At 35.5% G+C, this 16,855-nt stretch overlaps 1 protein-coding gene across 18 annotated transcripts in view; it reads right to left on the minus strand.

The window, feature by feature from the left end:
- ZBTB20 (zinc finger and BTB domain containing 20) overlaps positions 1-16,855 on the minus strand; it is a 553,524-nt gene that overhangs the window by 324,045 nt on the left and 212,624 nt on the right. For 14 of the 18 annotated variants that reach the window (XM_039327284.1, XM_039327286.1, XM_039327278.1 and 11 more), the window contains one exon: positions 7,853-7,957. The exons of the other annotated variants lie outside the window; for them this stretch is intronic. The gene's annotated coding sequence lies outside the window, so the exon portion shown is untranslated. The remainder of the gene's footprint in view (positions 1-7,852; positions 7,958-16,855) is intronic. 18 annotated transcript variants of the gene reach the window in all.

The raw sequence follows: 16,855 nt of genomic DNA on the forward strand, positions 1-16,855 counted from the left end.
CATGTATAAACATTAAATGCTTACACAAGGGGACGAGGAGTGACATGATACCAGTGTTCCAATATCTCAGGGGTTGCCACAAAGAAGTGGGAGTCAAGCTATTCTCCAAAGCACCTGAAAGGCAGGACATGAAGTAATGGATGGAAACTAACCGAAGAGAGAAGCAACCTAGAACTAAGGAGAAATTTTCTGACAGTTAGAACAATTAATCAGTGGAACAGCTTGCCTCCAGAAGCTGTGAATGCTCCAACACTGGAAGTTTTTAAGAAGAAACTGGACAGCCATTTGTCTGAAATGGTATATGGTTTCCTGCCTGAGCAGGGGGTTGGACTAGATGACCTCCAAGATCCCTTCCAACATCATCGTTGTCGTCATCATCATCATCATCATCATTATTACATTTTAGATAATATATTTATCATGATTTTCTTTAAGTTAATAATGGATAATCATTTTATTTATTATCGCTGTGTTACCTGTTTTTGTCCTGTGTTAAACTGAACAGAAAATGTTTTGGTGTTATCAAGCTCCTCCTTCCTATGCCTTTGAATTTAGTTTGTTACTAATTTAAAATGTTTATTTAACAAAAAAAGTAGGGGAATGTTACAAATTGGATTTGAATCCTCCTTGTAATCATATTTATATTTGTTTTTACAAATATAATGCTGCTATATCTTTCTTCAGTTTTATAGTTTCCTTTACTGTATTTTAACTCCTTAAGAATGGGAATTTTTATTATTGTGCCAATCTGTCCCTGTTAGTAACTAATTGATGGTAGAGTTCACACCTTAGAAACTCAAGGATTTATGTTACCATGGCTCCCTCTTTCTTCCTGCTGTAAATGCAAAAATCAAAAGGGGCCTGGTAGCACCTTTTCAGACTAACACATTTCATTAAAAGGCATAGGCTTTCCTGAACTGTAGCTCACTTCATCAAATGCATGGATGAAAAGTCTTCTGATTTTTACTACTCAGATTAATAGAAATCTCCTTCTACAAAGCTGTAAATACAGGGTTAATCTACTTGAATAATAATTAAGGCCTTGGCTTATGTTACCTATCAAAGCTGCCATGTTGCATTTCTAGGAAGTTACCTGCAATGTTTTCCTACCATAAAACACCCTTGTCTCCTTCGGTGATCATCTTGTTGCCCTTTTGGACTGGAAAGCAATTCTTTCTGTAATTTGGGATCTGCTGGCCTGTGCACATACTCAAAACTGTACTTGTTCAAAATTCTATACAAGATCTATATCACGGGTGTCAAACTGCCAGCTTGTGGGCCAGATGTGTCACACCAAAACAGCGCCCCCCCATTGCCGGCAATGGGGAAAAAGTCACAATATGTCATGACACATCATGTGATGTCGTGAGTTTGACACTTGTGATCTATATAATCTTGCGGCTCTTGCTATTTGCTAGGTTGAAGGCAAAAACAGTGACTCATTCAACAAATTCTGAAGTAATAATTGTTTGGGTTCTCTTCAGTTTTTGGTTTTCTTGGTGAGTTACTTTTGTAGGTACAGTAGGAACAAAAAATGCCTCATTGTGCAGGATATTCCAGAATTGAGGAACCACTGAAAAGATCCATTGCAAAGCAAGTACACATATTTTAGGACAGAAATAGATAATTATGATAGAAATCTATACAGATAATCCTTAACTTATGACCACAATTGAGCCCAAATTTTATGTTGCTAAGTGAGAAATTGAGTTTTGCCTAATTTTACAACTTTTCTTGTCACATTTGTTAACTGAATCACTGCAGTTGTTAAATTAGTAGCAATGTTATTAAGTGAATCTGGTTTCCCCACTGACTTTGCTTGTCAGAAGGTTGCAAAAAGTGATCACATGACTCCAGGAATCTGCAACTATCATAAATGTGAATCAGTTGTCAAACATCCAAATGTAAATCACCTAACCATGGAGATGCTGCAACAGTCATAAGTGTGAAGAATGGTCATAAGTCATTTTTTCAGTGCTGTTATAACTTCAAATGGTCACTAAGTGAACTGTTGTAAGTTGAAGACTACCTGCATTTTGAATTGAAATTGGAAAGAAAGTATTACACAATATTAAGGACATAACATAATCATTATTTCTAGTCAGTGCTCTTATTACCATATTTTTTTTAATAAATGAACTTTCAGGATTTCAAGGACAGATCCATGTATCACAAACTAAAGTAATTTGGACAGGATCCTGTAGAATGTCAATAATCAAATAATATGAAATTTAAATTTTACAAGAATCGAATCTATGATTTTACTACTCACTTTAATTCATGCACTGATCCTCCTAACAAATTTGTTTGTCATCTTAAGCAACAGTTTACTAAAGCCCACTTTAAATATTCCCACTGTGCCTTAGGTAATGAAATCTGAAGTTGCAATAGGCCAAACTGGAGCAAATAAATGACATCCAGAAGCAAGATGCTTGCATTAATGAGTTGCATATACAGTATCCCATGTAATCATGAATTTGTTTAAGTATCTCTCATTAATCAGCCTGAAAAGTTCTACATTACCCTGAACTCTAGCAATGTAAGAGAGTAAAAGGAATTAAAATAAAAAAATCTGAAATTAATAAAATTGGTAAATGTAAAGAAATAAAAAAGTGACTTAATTCTTTGGTCCAGCAATTTAAGTAAATTAAGCGTAATATAAAATATTTCATTGGAGTTTCTTGAGCCATCAAACATTTCCCAGGTAATTTTTTTCAGTTTGTTTGACTGCACAGTGCTTTTATACTGTATAAGAACTATTAAAGTAATATATGCAGCCCTGAACCATTGTAAACATTACAGGATCTAGGACAGGGTACAATAATTGAAAGCGGTTAAAAAAATGCTGATTCTGAATTGAGATTCAAATTCAAATTCAAACGATGAATTAACTTTGCCTTCTTAGCTTTCTTCTGCCTGAATCCGAACAAATTCTTAAATGATACCACTACAATGAGTTTGTTAAAACATTGGTTAAGAATCCAATTCAACTTTCAAAACAGATGATGAAGTACATGATGGAAAAAAGTAAATTTCATTCTACAGCCCTGTCAAGCACAATTTAGCATGACTATATTGCAAACAATGACTCTAGATCTAAGTTCCAATTCCCAAGGGAAACAGTTTTAAGATCGCATTTAGCCCAAGCACCGGAAAACATTAATTGAATACTTTTTTTCATTGATGTACTATGTAGAATGATTCTACCTTTTCAACATATATGATAAGGCAAGAAATTTTGCACGTACACAGATTTATCAAGAAGCAAAAACATGCAAAACAAATGTTGCATTATTATGATGAGGGATCTCGGAGTCCTAGTGGACAATCATTTAAATATGAGCCAGCAGTGTGCTGCAGCTGCCAAAAAAGCCAACACAGTGCTAGGCTGCATTAACAGAAGGATAGAATCAAGATCACGTGAAGTATTAATACCACTTTACAATGCCTTGGTAAGACCACACTTGGAATACTGCATCCAGTTTTGGTCACCACAATGTAAAAAAGATTGAGACTCTAGAAAACAGAGAAGAGCAACAAAGATGATTAAGGGACTGGAGGCTAAAACATATAAGGAACGGTTGCTGGAATTGGGTATGTCTAGTTTAACGAAGAGAAGGATGAGGGGGGACATGATAGCAATTTTCCAATATCTCAGAGGCTGCCACAAAGAAGAGGGAGTCAAGCTATTTTCCAAAGCGCCTGAAGGCAGAACAAGAAGCAACGGGTGGAAATTAACCAAAGAGAGAAGCAACCTAGAACTAAGCAAAAACTTCCTGACAGTTAGAACAATTAACCAGTGAAACAACCTGCCTCCAGAAGCGGTGAATGCTCCAACACTGAAGTTTTTAAGAAGAAACTGGACAGCCATTTCTCCGAAATGGTATAGGGTTTCCTGCCTGAGCAGCGGTTGGACTAGATGACCTCCAAGATCCCTTCCAACTTTATTATTATTATTATTATCGATCATCGCACAGTCAGCCAGATGTTCAGACTGGATTTGGCATTTTGTCTACCTATCGAGTCCTTACCCAGGACCTGGGATAGGCAGATGTGGATGTTTGATGGTATTACAGATATCGTCGCAGGATGGAAGCAGTTCATAATAAGGCTGCCTTTTGCAATTGACTAATAGCGAATTTGTCAATGCCAATGGTGTTCAAGTGGTGCTCCAGTTGTTTTGGGATTGCACCCAAGGAGCCTATGACTATTGGTACTACCCTTGCTTGCTTTTGCCACAGTCTTTCTATTTCTATTTGTAGGTCTTTGTATTTTGTTATCTTCTCCAGTTCTTTCTCTTCTATTCTGCTATCTCCAGGCACTGCCACGTCCACTATCCAGACTTTTTTGTCTTTCTTATCGACAATTGTTAAGTCTGGGGTGTTATGTTGCAGGTGCTTGTCTGTTTAAATTCTGAAGCCCCAGAGCAGTTTAATTTTATCATTTTCTATGATTTTCTCTATTTTATTATCCCACCAGTTTTTGCTTACAGGCAAATGATATTTTTTGCAGATCTTCCAATGCACCATTGTTGCTACTTTGTCATGCCGCTGCTTGTAGTCAGTCTGTGCAATCTTCTTGCAACAGCTTACCAGGTGGTTCACTGTTTCTTCAGCTTCTTTGCATAGGCGGCACTTACTGTCTGTTGCTGTCTTCTCAATTTTGACTTTGTATGCATTTGTCCTTAAGGCTTGGTCTTGTGCAGCCAGAATTAGTCCCTCGGTCTCTTTCTTCAATTTTCCTGCTCTTAGCCATTGCCAGGTCTTGTTATCTTGCTTTCCCAGCTATTTTTTTAATGTACTGGCCATGTAGTGCTTTGTCTTCCCATGCCTCTATTCTGTTCTTCATTTGGTCTTTCTTGTAGGCCAGTTTGGTCTCTCCAGTAGTCAGTAAGCCTTCCTGATATACTAATTTCAGTGCATCTTCATCATTGTTCTTCAGATATTCTTCCAAAGCCATTTTTTCTTCTTCAACCATCTGATGTACTTGTAGCATTCCACGCCCACCTATTTGCCTTGGTAGATAAAGTCTATCAATGTCACTGCGTGGATGAAGGGCATGATTCATTGTCATTATTTTTCTGGTCTGCCTATCCATTGCTTTTAGTTCTGCTTGAGTCCAGTCCACTATTCCAGCTGTGTACCTAATGACTGGAATTGCCCAGGTGTTGATTGCCTTTATGGTATTTCCTCCATTAAGTTTGGACTTTAAGATCTTCTTCACTCTCTTGATGTATTCACCTCTAATCTTTTTCTTGACTTCAGTGTGCTTGATGTTGTCAGCTTGAAGGATACCCAAATATTTGTAGTAATCTTTCTCATCCAGATTCTTAATGTTATTTTCGTGGGGCATCTTGATTCTTTCAGTTTTCATTATTTTTCCTTGTTTGATAGTAAGTGTGGCACATTTGTCTAAGCCAAACTCCATTGCAATATCTTGGCTATATATACGGACAGTGTTGAGCAGCGATTCTATTTCAGATGATGTTTTTCCATACAGCTTCAGATCATCCATGTAAAGGAGATGGGATAGTCTGGTAGATGTTTTTGATGTTTGATAGCCATGTCCTGAGTTATTCGGTATTGTTGACAGAGGAAACAGTGCAATAACAAATAGTAATGGTGACAATGAATCTCCTTGAAATATTCCTCTTTTGATATTAACCTCTCCCGGTCTCTCACCATTGATCTGAAATTGTGTCTTCCATTGTGCCATCGATCTTTGCACAAATTTTCTGATGTTTCTACTGACTCCTGTTATTTCTAGGCACTTGGTTATCCAGTCATGTGGCAGAGAGTCAAATGCCTTTTTGTAGTCAATCCATGCCACATTCAGGTTGGTCTTCCTTCTCTTGCAGTTTTCCAAGATCATTTTGTCTATTAGGAGTTGATCTTTTGTTCCTCTGCTATTGGGGCGGTTTCCTTTCTGCTCAGGTGGAAAGAGATTGTTTTCAACTAGATGCTGTTGTACTGCATCAGCTACCACACCAGTTAGTAATTTGAAAGTTGTTGGTAAGCAGGTAATTGGCCTGTAGTTACCTGGTGTTGCCCCTTTTGCTGGATTTTTCATTATTAGGTAGGTTTTCCCAGTTGTTAGCCACTTTTCAATTTCTCCTCCTTGTAGTATATTGTTGAACTGTTTGGCAATGAGTGGGTGTATAACAGTTAGATGTTTCAACCAAAACCCATGCAGTTCATCTTCACCTGGTGCTGACCAATTTTTGATTTTCTTTGCTCTTTTTTCTACCATTTTTGTTGTTATTACTAGTTCTTTCATTTCAACTTCTGTTTTATTTGCATCCACCTCTTTTAACCAAGCCGCATCCTTGTTGTATTTCTTTGGGCTATCCCATATCTGCTTCCAGAACAGCACTGTTTCTTCGTTGTCAGGTACTGACTGATTCATTGCAGTTTCTCCATTGATGGATTGGTAAAAATGTTTCTGATTGGATTGAAATTGGAAGTTCTGCCTATAGTTTGCAATTCGAGCTTCATATCTACATTATTATTATTATTATTATTATTATTATTATTGTTGTTGTTGTTGTTGTTATTGTTATTACTATTATTATTATATAAGCTTTGTAAGAAATAGTTTGCTATATTTCATAATTGAATGCAGTTATTTAAGTTGTATATTAAAAAATAAAGTCAAGGATAGACTATATTAACAATGTTAAAATTAATTATAATGTAGAAAAGAAGTCATGACCTGCTGATTAAAGTGTAGAATATGAAAACAACTGAACAACATACTTTTTAATGACAAAATAACACACGTTCCTATTTAATCTCTGAAAATGATTGATGAAAATTCCAAGGTTGACACAATCTTAATTTTTATTCCTGTTTCAGATTTGAAACAAAGTAATTTAATCAGAACTAATTCAGTATACATAAAATCATTCCTTCATTCATTTCTGCTGGTTTCTCTTTCACTCACACCCTTCCAATATAATGCACTAACTTTTTTTACTATAACTATGTAAACATAGACCTTTCAAATTCATATCCTCAAAATAAATACATGCATACTTTCAGTACATCTCAATAATCAAGAATGTCATGTTTTCTTTTCCAGCCTAATAAACTTAATTTCATTTCAATTGCATTTTCTGTTTCTATTATTTTAATATGACTATATCATATTTGCTTAGAATTAATTCTCATTGTGTTCAATGGGGCTTACTCCCTAGAAGGCGCATTTAGAATTGCAACTTCCACTGAAAAAAAAGCTACATATTTATATCCAATTACAATACAAATAAAGAAAATGTACTGTCAACATATCCCCACACAAAAATAGTAATTAAAAAGAAACTACCCTTCATAGTTTCTATGAAAAAGCACCAACAATAATATTATTCAAATCAAGCTAATTTTTTCTTATTCTTTCTTCAGAGACTCACCTGATCTACCTGATCTTCATTCAGAGACTTTTCTTACTTCCTATCTCTTATAATAGTATTCCAATTTGTGTTAATCTACAAGGGCAAACTGTTAAATTAAGTGCTAGCATATAAGCAATAAAAACTTTTTACACTGATTCAGTTTACTATCTTGCACTGAAAAAGAAGGTCTTTTCAAACTTCACAATCTTTGGCCTTAAGCTTAAAGCCTCACATCTTTCCAGTCAATAATGAATTACAATGCCACCCTAGAAATATTCTCAGACCTTGCCTGTTTTTTCCAGTTTGAATGTCCGAATGGCTGATTCATGCTTCCATTATATCACAATTATATTTTTGTTTGGTATCCCTGTGTCTCTTACCAGTCATCTGCAGATGGTCTAAAAGCCACAGAACAAACTGTACCTCACATTAGTTCCATTTTATGGAATACATTCCACTTACCACAAGGCACAGACACTTTCACACAAGTTTTAAAGATCCTTCTTTTGCCACTTATTTATTCTGAATGCCGAAAAACGAGGTCTCAGTTTGTTGCTTCCTCTGAGTCTAAATACATAAATACAAAGGAAAAATTGGGTTTACCTTACAGCTATTAATTCTGTTCTCAGAAGAATTTGCACACTTACTAGTCCGAGCTGCCAGATAACCAAGGTATTATAACTTCACATTGAACACTATGGTGAATTTTATTCAGCCCATTGTGGTACAATTATATTACAAATGAAGCTGTATGGACATTAAAAAATTAAGAAAAGTTAACAGAAAACTAATTTCTAAAAGATAAATGGTAAAAATGAATTATATAATTTATATTTTAGGCAATTTTACAATGAGATTTTATTTCGATGTGGGGAAAGGTTTGGGTGTAATAACAGAATGTTAAGTAGTAAAAATGTATTTTCCCTGGAGAGATCACTTATTTGGGATTTGTACAGAAACTGACATGTTGACTTAACCGTTGTTCTACCTCAGGGGTCCTCAGACTTGGCCCTTTTATGACTTGTGGACTTTAACTGCCAGAATTCTTCAGCCAGCATTCCTGGCTGAGGAATTCTGGGAGCTGGTCCATAAATCATAAAGGGACCAAGTTTGAAGACCCCTGTTCTATCTGGATATTCAAGGCCAGGGGTAGGCAACCTTGGCTCTTTTATGACTCGTGGACTTCAATTTCCAGAATTCTTGAGCCAGCCATGCTGGCTCAGGAATTCTGGGAGTTGAAGTCTACGAGTCATAAAAGAGCCAAGGTTGCCTACCCCTGTTCAAGGCTGTTCAGAAATTCTCATTGGTTTTGTTGCTTTTAATGTTCCAATGTCCTCCTTTTATTTGAGACGATTATCAGAGTAGGACATATTGGAAGCCCACTAGATAGGTAGTTACCTATATCTGGGATAGCTGTGGTGTATGGACAACATAATTCACTGTGCAATTATTATCTTAGGATCCAGATGTTGTCTTATTTCTCACATAGGTAAGCAAGTCCTAGGATTCTTATCAGAGACTTTACCTTGAGCAATTCACCTCCAAAAGGCTATCAGCTGTAATTCATTACTCAAACTCAATCATCAGTGCTAGTAAGGACTGCAGTTTGCTTTCAGTTTATATGCTGGTGGCTTGCCCTGTCAGTGTTGGTGGGGGTGATCTTAGAGATTCTTTGGTTGGGTTGTTCACTGTTTGCTCTTTGGTAATTTCTTGATTGGAGTATTGTTTACTTGTTGTTGATTTGATGTTAACTTGGAGTTAATCTATGCGGATCTGGGTGCTGATTGCTGGTGGAAAGGTGCTTGGGTCTTTTTGTTCCCTTTTGGGCTGGGTGATAGTTTCTTTTAAGATAAGATAAGCTTTATTGTCATTTTTTTACTGTGGGTACAACGGCACACATCAAAAATGAAATTTAGTTGCCTGCTCTCAAAGTGAAACACATACATGACACACCCTAAAAACATACTATATACAACATATGTATAGACCACACCCCTACATATACATAACAAATAAATATTAAATACTGTCCATCTTGAATATATAACGTAAGGAGGAAGCTTGAGAGTTCACAAGGTTAATGCCATACGGAATGAAACTATGAATCTGGATGTTCTGCTGTGGATACCATGGAGCCTTCTCCCAGAAGGTAACAAGGAAAACAGGTCGTGAAGAGGATGTATAGTGTCCCAGATAATCTTTTGCATAATGTGTAGATGTTGTTAATGTCTATGTATCTATTGATGGCTGATTTGTCAGAGTACCAGGCTTTTAGAAATTCTCTGATGTTTTTGCACTTGGCTTGGTCTTTCCCAATTGAAACTATGGTTAAATCTGTCTATATGTTGTGAAATTAAAGAATTTTCATTATGTCTTCTGACTGCTAGTTGATGTTCATGGATGCATTCTGCCAGTCTTCTATTTGTCCTACCCAATGGTTGTTGCAGTTGTTGTTGCATAACATCCTTAGATGTAGAGGACTCCTATTTTTTCTTCTGGGGTTGTTGGATCTGCTTAGGATGTATTGAAGGATTTTAATTGGCTTGTGTGCTATGCTGATTCCATGTGGTTGTAGGAGTCTGTAATCTATCTTATGTAAAAATACTGTATTAAGGATCAAACAGATAGATTACATCTTTACTGAAGAGGGATCCCATGGTCCAAGAATGATGAAAATTATTCCTAGTGGCATAATTCAGATGATGACAGACAATTGGTTCAGCTTACCTAATCAGTGCCTCTTAATATTTTACACTCAGTATTTACTCTTGTTAAATGGGAATCCCAACTTTTGTTTTAACAAAATCATTAGAGGTTTTTGGAACCTTAAATGGGAAAATCTTTTTCAAAGTTTCTGATAAGTATTGGTGGCCTAATATGTTATTTACCACAGTGGATGACACTGTGATTTATTGATTCTTGTGATATTAAAGTAGCCTGGGTTATTGACAGTAGATTGGCAGTGATTTTGTACCCTCTTGCTCTGTTCTGAGTACTGGAGAAGCTATGAATGTTGTGAAGGGAACGGAATTTCAGGAATCAAAAATTCACAAATTTATCTCCATTATACATATTTTTCATCTGCCACTGAAGTTTATGCTTCTTAAATAATAACTGTGCATGAATTAACTGATACTTCATAGGCTGCCTTAAAAATTGGGTCTGTCTTTCTAGACTTGGATATCTAGAAAGAATTTCAGTATTAGTCTCCAACCTATATGTTTTACCTGTACATATATAGGTAACAGCCTACATAGATGTAGTCTTTGCTCAACAACTGGTAAGATAATGACTGTTTGAAGTTACAACAAACTTCAAAAAAGCTACTTATGACCAATAGCTTACTGCCACACCCACAATGGTCATGTGGTCAAGTTTCAGACATTTGGCAATCAGCTTGCATTTACAATTGGTTGCAGTGTCCTGTAGTCACATGACAACAATTTACATATATTTTTTGCTATGTTATAGCAAAAAACATCCATTGTATATGCTGGATTTGATTAATAATCATATTTTTCACTTAACAACTAGATGATTTGCTTAACAACCATTGGATCACTTAACAACCACATGATTTACTTAACAACCACAATGACTTATTGACCATTGTAAAAATCGTAGTAAAATCGAGTCATGCGGTGAGCTACTTAACAAATGCAATAACTAAAATTCCTGGCTGAACTGTGGTTGTAAATTGAGAGCTAATTGTATATGCATAACATGTACATAGACTCTTATAAGTACAGCAGAATAATTATTTGAGACATATCATCCCCTTGGTCTATTTTGTAACATTCATAAATGTTTACATTTATAAAAGAGGTACATGGTGGAGAATCTGTACTAAACTAGCACTCAAAATTCATAGAGCAAACTTGTTTAGTATCTGTAGATATATGAATCAATTTTTTAAAAGAAATATCAGCTTAATACAGTTGCTTACAAAAATTTGCATGAAAATTTCTGATAAAAACAGAAATTAATAATATTCAAGGAAGAATTTAAATTGGGTCAACTTACAAATGATACTTCAGCACTGTAGCACTGAATAGATAAAAGATATAAGTATGTTATTAGAAATCGCTACATAGGATGACCACAACTCAGCCTTGCATCTTAAGCCTCGAATAAGTGACTCATATACATCTTTTTGACACGTAAAGACATAAAATAAGCATTTGTGGGGAAAGTCCTGTTTTTAGCCCCTTTTTCAATAATTATTTCCAGATAGATTTAATTTTTTTTCCAGCCAGAACTATCCAGGGATTTATTTATTTATTTTTAAAAAAGACTTGTCCATTTGATTCCTGGAGTCTGCCTGGACAAGTCTCTGAAGATTTTTTTGACAAGTTGTTGGAAATTCAGGAGTGGTTTGCCATTGCCTCTTCTCTAGGGCTGAGAGAAAGTGTCTGTCTTTATGCTTAACTGGTGTTGTGCTTAAGGCCAGATAGAAATCAAGGTCTCCATGTTTCTAGCCTGATGGCTTAACAACTATACCAAAATGGTTCTCTTCCATTAGACCTGCATAAGAGAAAAACAAAACAAGTGTCTCCCACAGAATGTATCTTGATAACACCATATTCCAGGAAGAAGAGAATCAATAATCAAAACAAAATTTAAATTGCAAAATGTCATTTACACAGTACAAAGTAGCCCTCTGTACCTCTTGTGATGATTAAATTCAACATCTTTTATCCAGGTATATTAGAATTAGTGTTATTTTGGTTATTTTCAGAACAGAACTGCTAGTGATTTATACTTTTTAAAAATCTATATTGCACATTACTGGAACTGCTTCTTTAATTTTATCAGACATTTCAGAAATTTGAAATACACACAAACACATATCCAAATGAAATTAATACATTAAGGAATTGCTGGCTTAAATCTACAAATAATTCTTAAAAGATTCCCAGGAATATAATGTTTTATATTTGTTCAGGAGATTTGTCCATTAAAGTATATCCATAACTAGTGAAACATAGAGTGTGTATTCAGTCAGTAGAACAGACTCTGTCCTCAGGTAACCTCAAACAGCTGCCTTCAGCAAAAAGCGCTGTCTCTTCTTAGTCTCTGAAGCACTTAGTTCTCTCACATTCCTCCCTTTAGGAATGACAGTAATGCAAAACAGACCCTTCCTGTTGGTTGAGGAAGTGTCAATGCAGCACAACATCTAACAGCAGTGCTGAACTTTTGTATGTTATAGATATGTGTTAAAGATGTATCTAAACCTTCCATTTGCTAAAAGAGAGGAAGCCCTCAAACACCTGGCTTCTGTTAAATATGCCTTGGGATTTGATTATGTTTTCATTTCAAATATATTGCTAAAAAGATTTAACAAATGTGTCAGAAGCATCACAATTAAAATAAGGCATACTATAGGATATAAAATTTAAAATATAAAATCCAAGATTTAAATATGTACAAGTTGGAGATCTTGCCCAGAAACTAGCAACATTAGTTGTATTCTGTTGCATTGCCATGAGGTCTTAAAGTGTATACTCATCAGGGTACAAAGGGCAGGTATACGGTATGTGTTGTTTGCATATCATCTCAAGCAGAAACGCCAGAAGCCCCATTTGTTCAGAGTGTCTATGGATCTTGTTGTACCCATGCACAGTCTATTCAGTGATTCTATATTTCCCAGCTTTTGTCAGACCCAGGTGCCAGCTCCTCTGTTGGTTCCATCCAAGGTTGGTTGTTTGTAGCTTTTGGTAGGGCCATAAATATATTTACTTTCCTTTAAAGCACCTTGTGGTTACATCTGGATGAAAATGAATGTTTTAGAAGAGTGATTTCTTTTCTTTCTTTTTTCAAATTCATTAGCATGTTCCACAGAATTCTAGTGAGATGAAAGATTCTCAAGCTTCTCAAGAGAGGAAGAATTCTACAGCAAAGCATCTTTCAAATTATTCACATAACTGCACTAAACATATCCATTTTCTTCTTTCCGAGATTCTATTTCCATGATCAATCCTGTTGCAATTCTCTAAATCGGTTGTAGTTTGTCTGAATATTTTGACAGATGGATTTCCCAGACTATGACATGGTATTTAAGGTGAGACTGACTAATGGGCAACAGAGCGGAAATTTTATTTTACCAAGAATTTGTATTTATTCCATTTAAAATTGCATTTGCTTTTTAGTAGCGATATTTTATTGTTGACATATTTAGTTTATAAGCTCCTGTAGTTCCAGGATGTTTTACACGTGTCTTAATATCAAGCTAAATATTCTCCAAACTACATATTTATATTTGATTTTATTTTTCTTCAGTGAAGAACTTCTCATTTACTTTTATTATCATTATGGAGCTACAATAAAAGACTATTGATTTGTTTTTTTCACTTTGATAAGTGTATATTCAGGATACTAAGAAAAAGTACTTTTTTATACAATACATAAACTATGGGATCAACTGCCATCAGATTTGTTGACAGATAGGCAGACAGATAAAATTTTACAAATTCATTGAGCATAAGGTTCTCAGTAGATAACTGATGGTCTGAATTAAAGGCAGCATGACTTAAACAGCAATAATTAGGAAGTAAACATGAAAAGGATTATTGTCAATGTGTTCTTGTATCCATTTGCAATACAAACTCATTATAACAAAAATATAAAGATTACATTAAAAGTAAAATAGATTAAGCAGGGTTTCCTGAATCTGATCATCTCCAGATGGGATGAGCTTGGAAGTTATCTATTTGAGGATATCACCATCATCTGATACTATCAAGATAGGTGATGGTTTTTGAAATTCAAAATTGTTTGGTTTGGTGTGGTTTGGTTTGCTTTCATCCTAAAAAGGATCTTCCTTTCAGCCTTCAACATTCTGATTTCCTCATGTATCATGACTTCTTGTTCTGCAATTATATACCGCAGACGTAATCCTTTGACAAATGTAAGGACTGGAAGAAAGATTCTGGTCAAATTTACAACATTATTAAATGCATTTGCATATGCCAGAAAGGATATTGAAATTTACGGAGTGACAACCTCTACTTAATGACATGTTCTTCTTATTAGATAACTCCAGGGGCATTTTCTAACTGGCCCAGACAGAAAAACTTGATCATCATCATTCAAGACCCCAGAAAGAATCAGCAGCTTTTTCTGAGTAGCAAAGTTCAGTTTCTCATAATTCATGCTACCACTTAACTAAAAATCTGGGATGCTTTTTCATATACAAGAATATAATTTCCCATGATTCTCAGAAACTAAGGAATACTCAGTGACTTCACAGACATGGCACACTCATGTTAGCAAGGTGCTGAGGACTATGTGTAATAAATTCAGATTCCATATTGATACTCCAATTAATTACCACTACATTCATAAAGTTCATAAAAACAAATTAATTATAGAACTGAGCCAATAGGCTCTGCTCAATCCTTTGATATTCATAATTACTGCAATTTAAATTTTATAATTTTCCTAAGATACCAGGCAACTCATTTTTGTTCAGTGAATTCAATTCTTGATTTAGATGATTTAGAATACATATATCTTGCAGAAGAGGAAGCTTTTGCAAGATTACTAAAGGAATGGGATCAAAACCAACTTCAGCATTCTTGTCTTATAATACAACAGAGATTCACAATTGCGCTCTAAGGCCAATTTTTACAATTTAATTAAAATTTAACTATGATATAATTATGTTAACTGGAAGAAAAGTTTATTATTATTATTATGTTTGCTTTTTAATCAATTATGAAACTACTTTTCCCTCTGTACCTCACTGTGCAAACTTTCTTCTCTTCGTATAGTTCCCTGTGTCTCTTTGGATTTCAATTTGATATAATTCTTTGATCTCTAACTTTTAGTGTTGTAGCTCATCTAGATATTTTCTTTTCCTTTCTCTTATTGCATAACCAACAGTTTACACTTCACTTCTCAGTTACTCAATCTTTTCTATTTCAGTTCATCTTTGCTTAGCTGAACTTTTATTTTTAACATAGCCCCTTTTCTCTTTCCTCATTTTTGACTCCCTCTTCCAGAAACGATTACAACACATATAGTTACTATTTTTCCAGGTAGTTTATAAACTGAGAATATTACAGATAACAGGTAATAGATTTTTGATCTATTTCAGCTAAAAAGGTTGGACACTATTTCCTGAAATTTCTGTAAATAACATATAACATAGTAGAAATTGTTGCACTTTAGATTAGCAAATACAATATACTGATGATATTAATACCACTGTAAAATAAAGCTGAAGAGAATTATTTTTAGAAAGGATAGAAAGTGTAAGAGATGTCCAGGTTGAGCCCAAGTAAAGGGTTAAAAACTTTGCATAGAACCTTAAAAGATTTCTGGTAACCTAAGATGGCAGCAGACATCAATGAATACATGGCCTCTTGCTACACATGCAGGAAGGCCATACTCACCCATCAGAAGACTGTAAGGCTTTTGCAGCCACAAACAACACTCTCCCCTCTGCACACATCCATGGCATATGGTCTTTCTGGATTTCATCACTGATTTAACGTCATTCTAGGCTTCACTATCATTCTTGATGATATATCTTTTCACCAAGATGACTTATTTCATACCCTGCAAGGGATTGCCCAATGCAAAGACACTGCCCAGCTTTTTCTAGACCAGATCTTTTATTACCATAGCATGTTCTCAGCACTCATTTCAGACAGAGGCATACAGTTCCAGTCTATGTTTTTCCAGCTCCTAATTGTCAAGCTCGTCACCCTGCTGCAAATGGAATAGCTGAAAAAACAAACCAGCTCCTCCAACAGTATTTGAGGTGGTACTGTATCTACAGTCAGGACAACTGGCCATCATTATTGCCACTTGCAGAATTTTCTTACAATTCACTGTATTCATCGACTTCACTGACACCATTTCAAGCCAAGTATGGCAAACACTCTAAAATGTTGCTAGACTACCCTGTATTGGACTCAACTGTGTTAGGGGCAGTTGACTTCTTACAGGAGCAACTTGCTACCCAAGACCTTTTGAAATAGCAGCTCAAGCAAGCAAAACAGGCTTACAAGAAAGTGGCAGATGCCTATTTGCGGGAGGGCCACCCAAAGCAGTAAGAGACAAGGTTTGGCTGTTTACCAAGTTATTAACAACTTTAAAGCCTTCCTAGACACTAAATTTGTGGGACCATTCAAAGTTCTCCAACAAATCAACCCTGTAATCTTCCACCTTCAATTACTTCCATCAATGAAAGTGCATCCAGTATACTCTCCAGAAATGCTCTCCAAAGATGTACTATCCAAGTGTAATACGATCCCAGTACCCTCCTCCACCAACAGTCATAGTGGCAGGAGAACCAAAATACAAGGTGAAAAAAATCCTAGACTCTATGAAAAGAGGCAAAGGTGGGACACTTGTTTACAATGACCTACCACATCTGGCCTTCAATTCCTGGGAAAGGGAAGGAAGGGAACCTCTAATGATGTTTTTCTGTTACAGCACCACCTGGCTCATCAGCTT

Source organism: Crotalus tigris, unplaced genomic scaffold (assembly GCF_016545835.1).
Source record: "Crotalus tigris isolate CLP2741 ecotype Arizona unplaced genomic scaffold, ASM1654583v1 scf7180000024359.8030256, whole genome shotgun sequence".
Lineage (NCBI taxonomy): Eukaryota > Metazoa > Chordata > Lepidosauria > Squamata > Viperidae > Crotalus > Crotalus tigris.